The sequence below is a fragment of the Podarcis erhardii genome (genome assembly GCF_964252035.2).
Source record: "Podarcis erhardii genome assembly, chromosome: 1".
NCBI classification, from domain to species: Eukaryota; Metazoa; Chordata; class Lepidosauria; order Squamata; family Lacertidae; genus Podarcis; species Podarcis erhardii.
Genome location: NC_138497.1, coordinates 99174645 through 99186764, shown reverse-complemented (window position 1 = coordinate 99186764; position 12120 = coordinate 99174645). Strand labels below are relative to the sequence as shown.

The 12120-nt window shown below is 42.5% G+C and overlaps 1 protein-coding gene across 6 annotated transcripts in view; it reads right to left on the bottom strand.

The window, feature by feature from the left end:
- THSD7B (thrombospondin type 1 domain containing 7B) overlaps window positions 1–12120 on the bottom strand; it is a 616280-nt gene that overhangs the window by 404154 nt on the left and 200006 nt on the right. For 4 of the 6 annotated variants that reach the window (XM_081870552.1, XM_081870547.1, XM_081870548.1 and 1 more), the window contains one exon: window positions 9856–9958. The exons of the other annotated variants lie outside the window; for them this stretch is intronic. The gene's annotated coding sequence lies outside the window, so the exon portion shown is untranslated. The remainder of the gene's footprint in view (window positions 1–9855; window positions 9959–12120) is intronic. 6 annotated transcript variants of the gene reach the window in all.

The following is a 12120-nucleotide window of genomic DNA, read 5'->3' as shown; positions in this document are numbered from 1 at the left end:
CATTTCATTGTTTATAACAATACTTACTCATTGCACAAAATCAGCGAATTAGCGGGGGGGGGGGGGAGAGGTGCTCCTGACCAGCAATTGTAGGTAGCACATCTCCTACATGAATAGCTTTGTAGCTGCAGTGGTTCAATTGGGTCATTCTGGATTCTGAACTTATAGTGATAATGTGCACATTACTTCACTTAGTTCAAAGTGTGATAAGCCAGCTTCTGCTGAATGGGGCCTGAAGTTTTTTTGGAAAAGCGATTCTGACGGCCAGAAACAAGGCACTCACGCCATGAAAACATAGGTAGATCCAACTAGCGGGCTCTACAGACCCTGATCATAGGGGAAGAATTATTTTGGGTTTCCATAGCATCTGCAGTTAATAGCAATAAAACAATTTAGTTCTTGTGTGCACTGCAAGCAGCAATCCATAGAGATGGATGGTGGCAGGAAGTTCTGACAGAAAACCAAAGTCTGCTCCTCCAAATTCTCAAAGGGAACCTAACTGTTTTATTGCGCCATCGCTGCCTCTGTCTGTATTAGTCCATAAAAACAATCTAATAAAATTCTACTTAGACACATAGCCCTGGCATTTAAAGTGAACGGATAAAAAAAATTACTTCATCACACTCGCATATCATGGCATGGAGTAGGAAACTAGATGTGTTTGGTGTGAGTATGAGTGTGCTTCCCCCTAGCACTAGTAAGCTCATGTGATATCTCAAAGCTGTTATGATGGATACAGGGAGACCCTGAATGCAGATGTGCTGCACTTGAATCATTCAAGACATACAGTAGGATAACTGTGGTTCTCATGATATCACTTAATTCACCCCAGGAATTAACAGGCTTGTCAATTTTGCTATGTAAAATATGAAAGAATCTCTAGATGTGTGCTTGAATATATAGCAGGGGATCTAAATTAATGTTGTAAAAGCAGCACACAAGAAAAAGGGGTTTATCTCTTCAGTACTCAACCAGGTTGGACAGTGTTCTCGAAGCTACCAGAATGAGTTTGACCAAACTGCGGGAGGCAGTGGAAGACAGGAGTGCCTGGCGTGCTCTGGTCCACGAAGAGTTGGACACGACTAAACGACTAAACAACAACAACAACAACTCAACCAGGATTGGAATGGAAGTGTCTGTCATGGTCTCATTGCTAAGCCACAATGTGCAGAGCTCAGTGGAGCCAACCCAAAGAGTGTCTGAGGTGTACTTGCTTGGAGACAGAGTCAGTGTCCAAAGTTAGGTCCGGTCCAAGGGTCGGGTGAAGAGCAATCCACAATCCACATTGTCAGACAGTCCAGGGCTCAGGGAATCTGATGAACAGGGAGTCAAGGGTCAAGATGAGCAGGAAGCAGCAAGACAGGGGCCAGGAACTACAAGCATTGTTATCAGCATCTGACTGCAGCTGGAAGCTCTGCTTAAGAAGGCTAAAGCTAGCTGGTTCTCATCTGTGCCTTCTCCTCTGTGTCCTTGAAGGCTGATCAGCTGCAGGTGGAGTCACTCTGCCCTATCCCCTCTTCAGGCTGATGTTCAGCAGGTGAAGATGACTCCTGGCCTATGACAGTGTTCCCACACCACACCATCCACTGTTGAGCTAGAAGTCTTAGGAGAGAAGTCCCATTGGTGCCAACAGGGACCTTCTTTTAAGGCTTCCCCATGGGAAGTGAACAATGACAAGGGACATGATTGTTCCAGGCTCAGTGTGGGAGTGAATAGATAAGCCCTTCCTTACCACATGCTGCCTTCGCAGTGAGAATCAGACTTCCCCACTTGTTCTGTAGTTGCCTGCTACATGTTTATCCCTTGTTCAGTTTGACCCACAGAATTCAGCCTACCAGATCAAACACTTAGTCTTTTTTTGCCAGGATTCTCTACTTTGTCTCTAGTCCTTCCCATCACCTATCTGAGATACTTCCTAATCAGAGATACTGGGGGTTGAACCTGCGATGTTCTGCATGCAAAAACCTCAGCTATGGTCCCCTCCCAAGCTCTGCTTAAGTGGTGGGTCCAGCTGTGAGAAGGGGGTTCTGTTTGGCTCCTAGAAGAGCACACTGGAGAATCGATAGGAAAAGAAAAATCTCGCTGGAAATGATGAACAGAATTATATTAGCAATTTCCTTTGCTAAACTAATCTGTCTTTGCACATTTTGAAATGTCGTCATGAATGTTTTTCCTAAATAAACATTGATGCAGCCTCCGGGGCATATTTTAGATGCCAGAGAAGGAATGGATGGAGAAGTTAAAAGGCCCAGGGTAAGCTTGTCATTCACTGTTTTGTTAAAAAAAGAAAGAAAGAAACAACGCCAGAAAATCCACTATGACTGTTCAAAATTATATTAGGAATGATGGTGTGATTTTTTAAAAACCTGCTGAAATATAAAAGATTTATAAGCACATTAATACATCTCTACAGCCACTGTGAAGTTATAATGCAGACCACAGTGTGAAACATCAGTTATATTCTATTAAGACAGGAGAAGGAAGGAGGGGAAGAGCGGAGTGGGAAACCGCAAATGGATTATAACAGTTATTTGCTATGGTTCGTAATTTAGAGTTCAGCCGCTTCTCTGTTCTTTATCTGTCAGATAATTCCCAGTTTTCTTTCTAACCTGTAATAAAATAGTCCGTAGTAAATATTAAAAGAAAATATATTGTAGAGATAAAGGGGGAAGCACAAAAGTTTATTGGTGCTTATAGACTCTGTGGATTCAGTTTATGATAAAACAGTCAACAAAATCAGAAGATTCCTTCCTTGGCAAAGCCCAGTGGAAAGATTCATTTATAATCAGGTCTTAATATGAGCTAGGGCTTAGGCTGGAACTGACAAAAATCAGACAAAGAAGAATGTGTCTAAGCATGTGCAAAGTGTTTGTCGCTTGGCACTAAAAGAAGTGTCTCTCATTGTGGATTTCGGCTTCCCGGGAAAATGTGATATGCCCAGGCAGGCTTTAAGGACTTTTCATTTTAGATATTAATGTAGTTTATAACAAATGCTCACTTAATAAAACCTGGACATGTAGAAAAGTTCTGTGAATATATAGTGGAGGCTTCCCATCAATGGCTTCATTTGTGTGCAGGCAATGTTTTCTCTAATTAGCTGACTGGTCACACACACTTCACTCCCAATTGGCCACCATGGTCTACAGAAGATGTCAGCAGGAAGCCGTTAGTGTCTGTTCAGAGTGACAGCTACCAGCCTGTACTCCAGATCACAGTGCAAGGCTGCAACTTGGCTTCTGGGTCCTTGGCATTCAATATCCAGTCCAAGGTCTGGGCAAAGGCCCAGCTGCAAGGTGTCAATTCTAAACAGCGACTGCTGAAAATCTATCCCAGCTGTCAACTACAAGGGCACCACTCCTTCACCTTGGAATCAGCGTATCAGTGCCCAGGAAACACAGCCAAGACCATCCAATTAAAGCAGGAATCCTGCCAGTTTTGAATTAGATAATGAGACCCAGAGGAGGAGAGAGAAAGGAAGATGTCATTATGGTGAAAATGGATAAATGCACAATGACAGCCATGAAAGAAAGTTACAATAAATAACATTTTGATCAACATATCTAGTCTGAAACAATTCAAAGGAGTGATTCCCAGCTGACATCCACAAACCAAAGACTCTTGAGTAAGCTGAGCAGTCATGAAGTAAGAGGAGAAGCTCCTCTTGTGGACTAGGAAACAGTAGGAATAAAGGGACGGTTCCCTGAATGGATGGACAGAGGGATATGTTGCTTTTTAACTAGTTCATAAATGATCTAGAGTTGTGGGTGAGCAGCGAGGTGGCCCAATTTTCTGATGATACTAAACTGTTCAGGATAGTTAAAAAGAAATTCTAAAATGCTCTAAAGAGACTAAGTGCATAGGCGGTAAAATGGCAAAGGCAATTCAGTGTAAACAAGTGTACAGTTAATGCAGTAATCATCATTTCACTTGTGAAAAGGGCAAATTCCATGCAAGGGATCATTAGGAAAGGAAAACAAACTTGTCAATGTAAATGCTGTGTAGCCGCATTTGGAATCCTGTGTACCTGTCTGGTCTTCTCACTTCAAAATGGATGTTGGAGTTGGAAGAGGTTTGGAAAAGGGCAACCAAAATGATATGGGGACAGAGCAACTCCTCCATGAGAAAGGTTTGTAGGATTTTTTTTAGTTTAGAGAAAAATCAAGTAAAAGGTGACATGATAGAACTGCAATATATATATATATATATATATATGCTTTCGTAGATTTTCACGGGTACAGGAATGCAGGTTTGGGTGTCCTCGGGTGTCTTCCCGTGTAAAAGTTGGGGTGTCTAGGCGACGTTTCAACGAGGTCTCACTCGTCATCTTCAGGCTGGTGCTTTCGGCTTCTTGTTACTGGAACAGAGCAGGATCTCAGTGTTTGAGTTCCTATAAATACTGTAGAGGGGGTGTGGTGTATAGCCTCCAATGTTCTGGGCAGAGAGGAAGTTCCCAGGCTAGTGTGCCTTTTCTTCTTTTGTTCCTTAATTACTTGAGAGATATCTTGAGTGATTTCTTGAGTGATATCCTGAGTACCACTTAGGTGGGTCATTAGGTGTGGATTAGTTGTTAAAGTCTTTGTGTCTTGACCTCTTGAACTTTGTGAAGAGTTTTCCTGAGAAGATGGCTGTACTGTACTTAGTTGTGCTCTGGCTTGGCTTCGTGTATAGGGGCGAGCTGTGGTTTTGTGGCTTGTGTCAGCCAGGTCTGTGTAGGGATTGCAGGGGGGTGCAGCATCCGGAGGTGCCACCATGGATTGGCTACCCCCAAATAGCCAATATCCTCAGAAACCCCAAGGATAAAATCCAGTTGGAAAACCAAGGGATCTATGAAATACCCTGCAAAGTCTGCCCAGCCACGTACATTGGACAAACAAACAGACGAATAAATGCACGTATCGCAGAACACAAGAATGCCGTCAAAAAAGAAGAAAAAACTTCCTCTCTTTTCCAACACATGAAAGAAACAGGACACGAAATTAATTTTGCAGATTCCAAATTGCTCTTTAACACGGAACATCACCACAAGAGAATAATCATGGAAGCCATCGAGATAGAGAAACACCCTCACAACATGAACAAGCGTGACGACACATCCCGCTTGCCAGACATCTGGAAATTAGCCCTCCCCACAAAAACTGACACCAGATCCAGAGGCACACAGAACGCCAACACCAATCAACCACACCAGACCCAAACCCAGACCCTCTCCACAGATGAATTACAGACACCATCCAGTAGCCAATCCATGGTGGCACCTCCGGATGCTGCACCCCCCTGCAATCCCTACACAGACCTGGCTGACACAAGCCACAAAACCACAGCTCGCCCCTATACACGAAGCCAAGCCAGAGCACAACTAAGTACAGTACAGCCATCTTCTCAGGAAAACTCTTCACAAAGTTCAAGAGGTCAAGACACAAAGACTTTAACAACTAATCCACACCTAATGACCCACCTAAGTGGTACTCAGGATATCACTCAAGAAATCACTCAAGATATCTCTCAAGTAATTAAGGAACAAAAGAAGAAAAGGCACACTAGCCTGGGAACTTCCTCTCTGCCCAGAACATTGGAGGCTATACACCACACCCCCTCTACAGTATTTATAGGAACTCAAACACTGAGATCCTGCTCTGTTCCAGTAACAAGAAGCCGAAAGCACCAGCCTGAAGATGACGAGTGAGACCTCGTCGAAACGTCGCCTAGACACCCCAACTTTTACACGGGAAGACACCCGAGGACACCAAAACCTGCATATATATATATATATATATATATATATATGCATGGCATGGAGAAAGCTCTAGTTTCTCATAAAACTAGAAATTGTGGACATCCAATGAAGCTGCATGTTGGAAGAATCCAGACAGGTGATAGAAAGCCAAATTGGATAGCTTTAAAAGAGGATTAGGCAGATTCATGGAAGATAAGGCTATCGATGGCTACCAGCCATAGTGGCTGTACTCTGCCTCCATAGGAAGGCAGCATGCTTCTGAATAGGAGATTCTGTAAACCACAGGAGGGGAGACTGCTTGCTTGCGTACCAATTGCAGGTTTTCCACAGACATTTGTTCAGCCACGGTGGGGATGCTGAACTAAATGGGCCATTGGCCTGATCCAGCAGGCTCTTTTTATGTCCTTATGGAGTCATTGAAGCCCTGTGAATATGTTGTTATGCTGCCTACAGCAAGGTACTGGAATACTATTCTGGGGGATGAGTATGTTGTGTGTGTGTGCGTGAGTGAGAGAGAGAGAGAGTCACATCTGGGTAAAAAAGAGAGCTTCTATGGCCCTTCTGCCCCATGCTTGGCTTCAGGACAGAAGCTTTCATTCAGACCGCTTTACTAGGGTACCCTGAGAACACACCTGCCTGAGGTCAGGCCAATGCCCCAAATCACCCTGGACCCAGAAACCAGACTAAGGATTACCCAGTGCTTTATTTGCTGAAAGATGTGACAATAGCTGTGAGGAAGGCAGAAACCCCAAACAAGTCCAATGTGTTTGCAGGCAAATTCCTTCCTGGCTCCAAATATGGCAACCATTTTTAAACCACAGCAAGGTCATTATACTAATCAACTAAAAGCAACATGTGAGGCAGGCAGGTTGCTTTTCCGCCAACTGTGTTGACAGTCCTCACCACAGCAGGCTTTTATTCTCCAACAGCGGACCAGAATGAAGTGGACCTGGGTGACCCCAGAACCCATTGTGTCCTGTTGTGGAGACGTCCAATGGCTAGTTGTGAGGGGAAAGATTTTCTGCTCCTGGGGTGGGGGGGGTGAAACCAGCACCCACCCCAAACCAGGTAAGAGTCACTTACCATGAGCTCAGCTAAGAAAACACATGTTGAACAGCCGGGGTTTTACAACGAAGTATTGGTTTTATTATAGTGACACATATTTCGGAAGGTACACTGGGATATTTAAATAACAGATAAGATTTCAACACTATATCTAAATCCTTTCTGTTTAAGTGGTTATTCATTGTTTTTGCCCCTGTAAATATATTTGGGATTCTTTCTGTATGAAGTGATATAGAAACTGAATAAAACTAATTCAGATGGGTTGGAATCAATATTGGGTTCTGCCCCCAACATATCTGTGAAGCTTTTACAAAAAGTTTGTAGTTTATCTGAAAGCTTTGTTTAAGAACAAAATTATTTTGGGCTGTGGGTGCTTCTTTAAAGCACAATAGGAACAAAAAAATGTTGTTACGCTTAAGGTTCAGTCCATAGCTTTGTATAGCAGCATGTTGCAGTCTAGGGTCTAAAATCAACCTGCCACTACTATTCAATTGTTCCACACTGCAGGACTCCCTCCCAAAGAGAACAAAAGTGCCCCCCAAATCACAATCATTTGTCAAAGACAATAAGACAGAATGACAATGATCAAAAACATTTCATAGATGCTACTTAAAGTCCTATCTCTGAGTTTGTATTGAGAGACCAAAAAAAGCTCACAGGAAAAAGCTCAGAATAGTTGACTTAGGGCAACACTACGGCTTTAATGGTTTACTTGACTTTCTTCCCCTGTCGCTACCCCCCCAACTTAATTAGCAAGAACTACAGTATAATGGAGACTTGCATTTCATGTTCACAGGTTAAAGGCAGAAACTGTCATTATAATCTAAACCCTATTTTTAGACCCCTGTAATTTTGGCCAGGGGAAAAAAATGACACAAATTGGTTTGGCCTGAAAATTGCCAGGTTTGCTGTGAAGTCAAACGAGATTTGCCTGCAAAATTTGAAGAAAATTGCTCTTGCTATTGTCTGAGTTTCTGGCCACTAAAATTATTCTAATTTGAAGCCCTGACTTCTCTAGCTCAATCAAAGAGTACGAGGGCTTGGCTGCTTCTTCTGTACCCTGCTTTTTAATGCAGAGTGTTAAAAAAGAAAACAAATTTAAACAAAGATTCAGAATGTTATTGTTAAGTAAGAGAACTTTTTGCGACTAAGGCTCATTTACGCAGGTTAACCAAAAGGGGATATTGTGCAGCTATTCTGGCTTTGGGACAGGTAATCACGCTCTATTACCTTGAAATTCCTGCCAGCACTAGATTTCTGTAGCACATTCTTAGAGCTGATTGTAAGAAACCAGTCACAGGGTGTCCACCCCTTTGCCAGCCCTCTTTGAATTTTGCTCAGCGGTACTCTCTCACACCCCTCACATAGAAAAGGCAGTGTAGGAACAGTTGGTTGCTTCTGGGTCAAATATGGGTGGTGATAGTTTTGTTTGTTTGTTTGGCCATTTAACAAAATTGATCAAGAGAAGCAGGTTTTTTCAATTCCCCAACACTGTTCCTACAATAATAGAAGCTTTTCCATTGGGCTGGGTTACATTTTATAATTAAGTAGGGCAGGACAGATGAGGAAAGTAATTCACTGGCAGTCACTGGGAAGCATTCTAGAGTGCAGAGGGATGGGTTTACTCAGTTTGCATCATAATGGGAACCTACCGAACCGATATTGAGGAACTTTCCTAGCTATGAGGAGTCAGGGGAGAGAGAGAGATGAAACAAGAACTTGCAATTTGGAACAGACAGACAGAGAGTCAGAGAGAGAGGACTTCTGGCTGTTATGGTTGTCTTGGAGGGGTGTATGTTGCTTGCCTAGGCTTTGCATATTTGTAGGTAACTAATAATAATAATAATAATAAATTTTATTTATATCCCGCCCTCCCCAGCCGAAGCCGGGCTCAGGGCGGCTAACAACACTAAAACAATACAACATTATAAAACATTATAAAAATGAGTTAAAAACAAAATTTAATGCTACTACTGAAATGCTACAAAAAATGTAATGAACCAGACTAGCGTGCATGCTCTCTGTGTCTCTCTGTCTCTCTCTCCCTCTCTCTCCTTCAAAGGAAGCCAAACCCAGGTAGTACTTACGTTGGAACCACTCATCACTCAAGGAAGTGGGTAGCATACAGCAGTTTATTAGGAGACAAGTCTTTCTTGTACCTTTCATAGTACAGGCCTAGACACAAAGAAGTGTTGCAGTATCTCTCACAATCCCCTTGATGAATGGAGGTATTTCACAAAAGCATTCCAGAAATGTGCATGGAGCTAGTTCTTCTGCATTGCCTACTAAGGGAGTCACAGGTGCAAAGCAATCAAGGCCCAATAAGGAACTCTGCAGCATTTCTGCTAAAATAAAATGTAGTATAGTGATCGTTGTAATTTACAGTGACTGGGGAGTTACATGCCAATTCCATTCCCATCATCCAGCCCAGAAGATTATGCAATAACCTTCACTTTTTACACAAATTTTTGGGAATGATTTAGTGGGCACTCAACACTCCAGTTTCATTATTATTTTTAATTTTCATCTCCATGCCATTTTCCTCTTGAGCTACATTTTTGTTCCACTCTAACGGATTTCAAATCATTTCTATATTATGTGAACACTTTCCCTCTCCTTATTTCCATTTTGGAGAATAACTCTACTATATCAAAATGAGTACTAATAGGATCAGACATAAAGAAAGCCCTAGTGCAAACTCACTCTGATCTTGGGTGCTGCATTGACAAGAAAGGAAGCAGAGAGAGGAATCACCAAGGTAATGTAGCTGACAAATTGGGCATGTCATGCTTTCACTGAACTGATTTTCATTGAACTGTATCAGATAATCTAAGCACAATAAACACAAAAAGGAGAAGCAGGATTACCAATTAGAGTATGGATAAAATCCCACAAGTTTCTCAAAAGCCGCCCCTGGGAGCAGATCATGAGTCAATTTACACCCATATAGAAAGCATCATGGGAGCAAAAATGAAGACATAACACCTCCATTTCCAGGCGTATAAAGGTATATATTCTCTATTTTGAAGAGAATATTAGAAGCACTCTCACTTTACCTTTGTGAGTATGGCTTGGAATCACACACAGAAGAGCCTTCAGTGATATCATGAGTTCCAAAACAGTAGCCACGTTCTCATGCAGCAAAAATAGTAACAGCATCTAACAGACAAAGAGAGAAGTCCTAAACATTCAGACCCACTAAGTTCAATGAAAGTCATTTCCCAGCCTATGGATTCAATGAGCATGTGAAGGGATAGAAGGATCTCATCCATGGATGATGCAGCCTGATGGCCACATATTCAGTGGTAGCCTGTAGGGGGCTGCTATATAAACAGATGCATGAAGGCCACCTCCAATGAAGTGGAAACCATAGCATCTATATCAGTGTTTCCCAACCTTGTGCCTTCAGCTGTTTTTGGACTACAATTCCCATCATCCCTTGCCACTGGTCTTGCTAGTCAGGGATGATGGGAGTTGTAGTTCAAAAACAGCTGGAGGCACAAGGTTGGGAAACACTGATCTATATGCATACCAGCCACCTTCACCCAACTGTGAACATGGAGCATGAGTAGTGAGTAAAATCTCACTACCATTCCCATACATTCACTGAAATGATTGGAGGAGTTCTGAAGGTGCCTTAAGAGGGGTTATTTTTGTTGCCTATCATAAGAACCTAAGAAAAACCTGCTGGATCAGGCCAATGGTCCATCTAGTCCAGCATCCTGTTCTGGTAGAGGCCAGAAAGATGCTTGTGGGAAGGATGCAAGCAGGACCCAAGGACAAGAGCACGCTGTCCTGCCATGGTTCTCTGCAACTGGCATTCAGAAACACTACTGCCTCTGACTGTGGAGCCATCATGGCTTGTAGTCCCTGACGGAACTCTCCTTGAATTTGTCTACTTCTCCATTAAAGCCATCTAGATTGCTGGCCATGACTGTGTCCTGTGAGAGCCAACTCTGTAGTTAAACTATGCACTGTGTAAAGACGTACTTTTATTTATATGTCCTAAAACTTCCAACGTTCAGCTTCATTGGATGTCCCCGAGTCCTAGCATTATGAGAGGGAGGAGAAGAATCTTTCTCTAGCCACTTTCTCCATGGCATGCATAACTTTATAAACTTCTGTCATGTCACCTTTTACTCACCTTTTCTCTAAACTAAAAAGTCCCAAATGCTGCAACCTTTCCTCATAGGGAAGATGCACACAGTACATTTCGAATGTTCTATGGCACAAGCTGTTGTGCACTAAAGCCTACTTTGTCAAGTACATGATAAAACCGATTATGTTGAAGCTTATTCTGCACATCAGGGCACACACCATCCCTTCACATGCATGCATAATGAAAACAGTTTCATTTCTGAAACAATATTTAAATTGTACAATGTTTGAATTGTACCATTTCATTTCATTTTTTAAAAAATCAGAGCACAGTGCTTTCATTAGCCACTCTTCTCCCCAGTGCTAGCTCCTCAGGATACATTTTTTCATTTAACTTGATAGCAAATCAAAGCAAATGAAGGTGCAGAACACTAAGAAAGGGATTTCATTATCTGGGCACCACTCAGAGCCTGACCACATGCCCTTGCAGGTTAAAGTCCAGCAGAGGAGCAGAGGGCAACCTCTAACCATGCAAACCTAAGATAGCCCACAAGTTTTCCCAATCCATGCCCACCTGCTCCACACCCAATAGCTGCGGAGTAGACTCAGTACAGCAAGGCAATATGCGTAGATCTTAAAAAGTCAGAAAGACCAGGTATGAGGATGCAGTGCCTGTGATGATCATAACTCAAGTTGTCTAGGTGATTTAAATTAAGTTCTGTTGTATATTAAACAGGGATAGACAGATACTATTTGCAGTACTGGTCATTTTCACACATTTGCACCATGACTCCATTCCCATCTCCACTTGGATCTGCATTGGGATTTTAAATTATATATATCTGCATTGGATTATTTAAATATCTATCTTTTCTTTCTAAGAATCATGTTGCAACATTCAGAAAAAGTGCAGAATCTCATGGAGAGCTGTGATCTGATCCACACATGACTCTGGGAAGTGCAAATCGGGCCATTTCATTTCAGAAATCACAATAGGTCCAATTCCCAATGCATCTCTTCTCTTGGGGGCAGGGAGCAAGAAAGCAAAAGAATCCAGAAGAAATGAATAAATAATTGCAACGGGGGGGGGGATTACTCCTGTGTATCTGTATGCAGAGAAGTGGTGCCATCTATTGTGGATGTATTGGCAGCAGGACAGGACACATTATGCTCACAATGCATCAGAGGGGAAAAAGAGAGGGATGCTCATCCATGAGGAATAG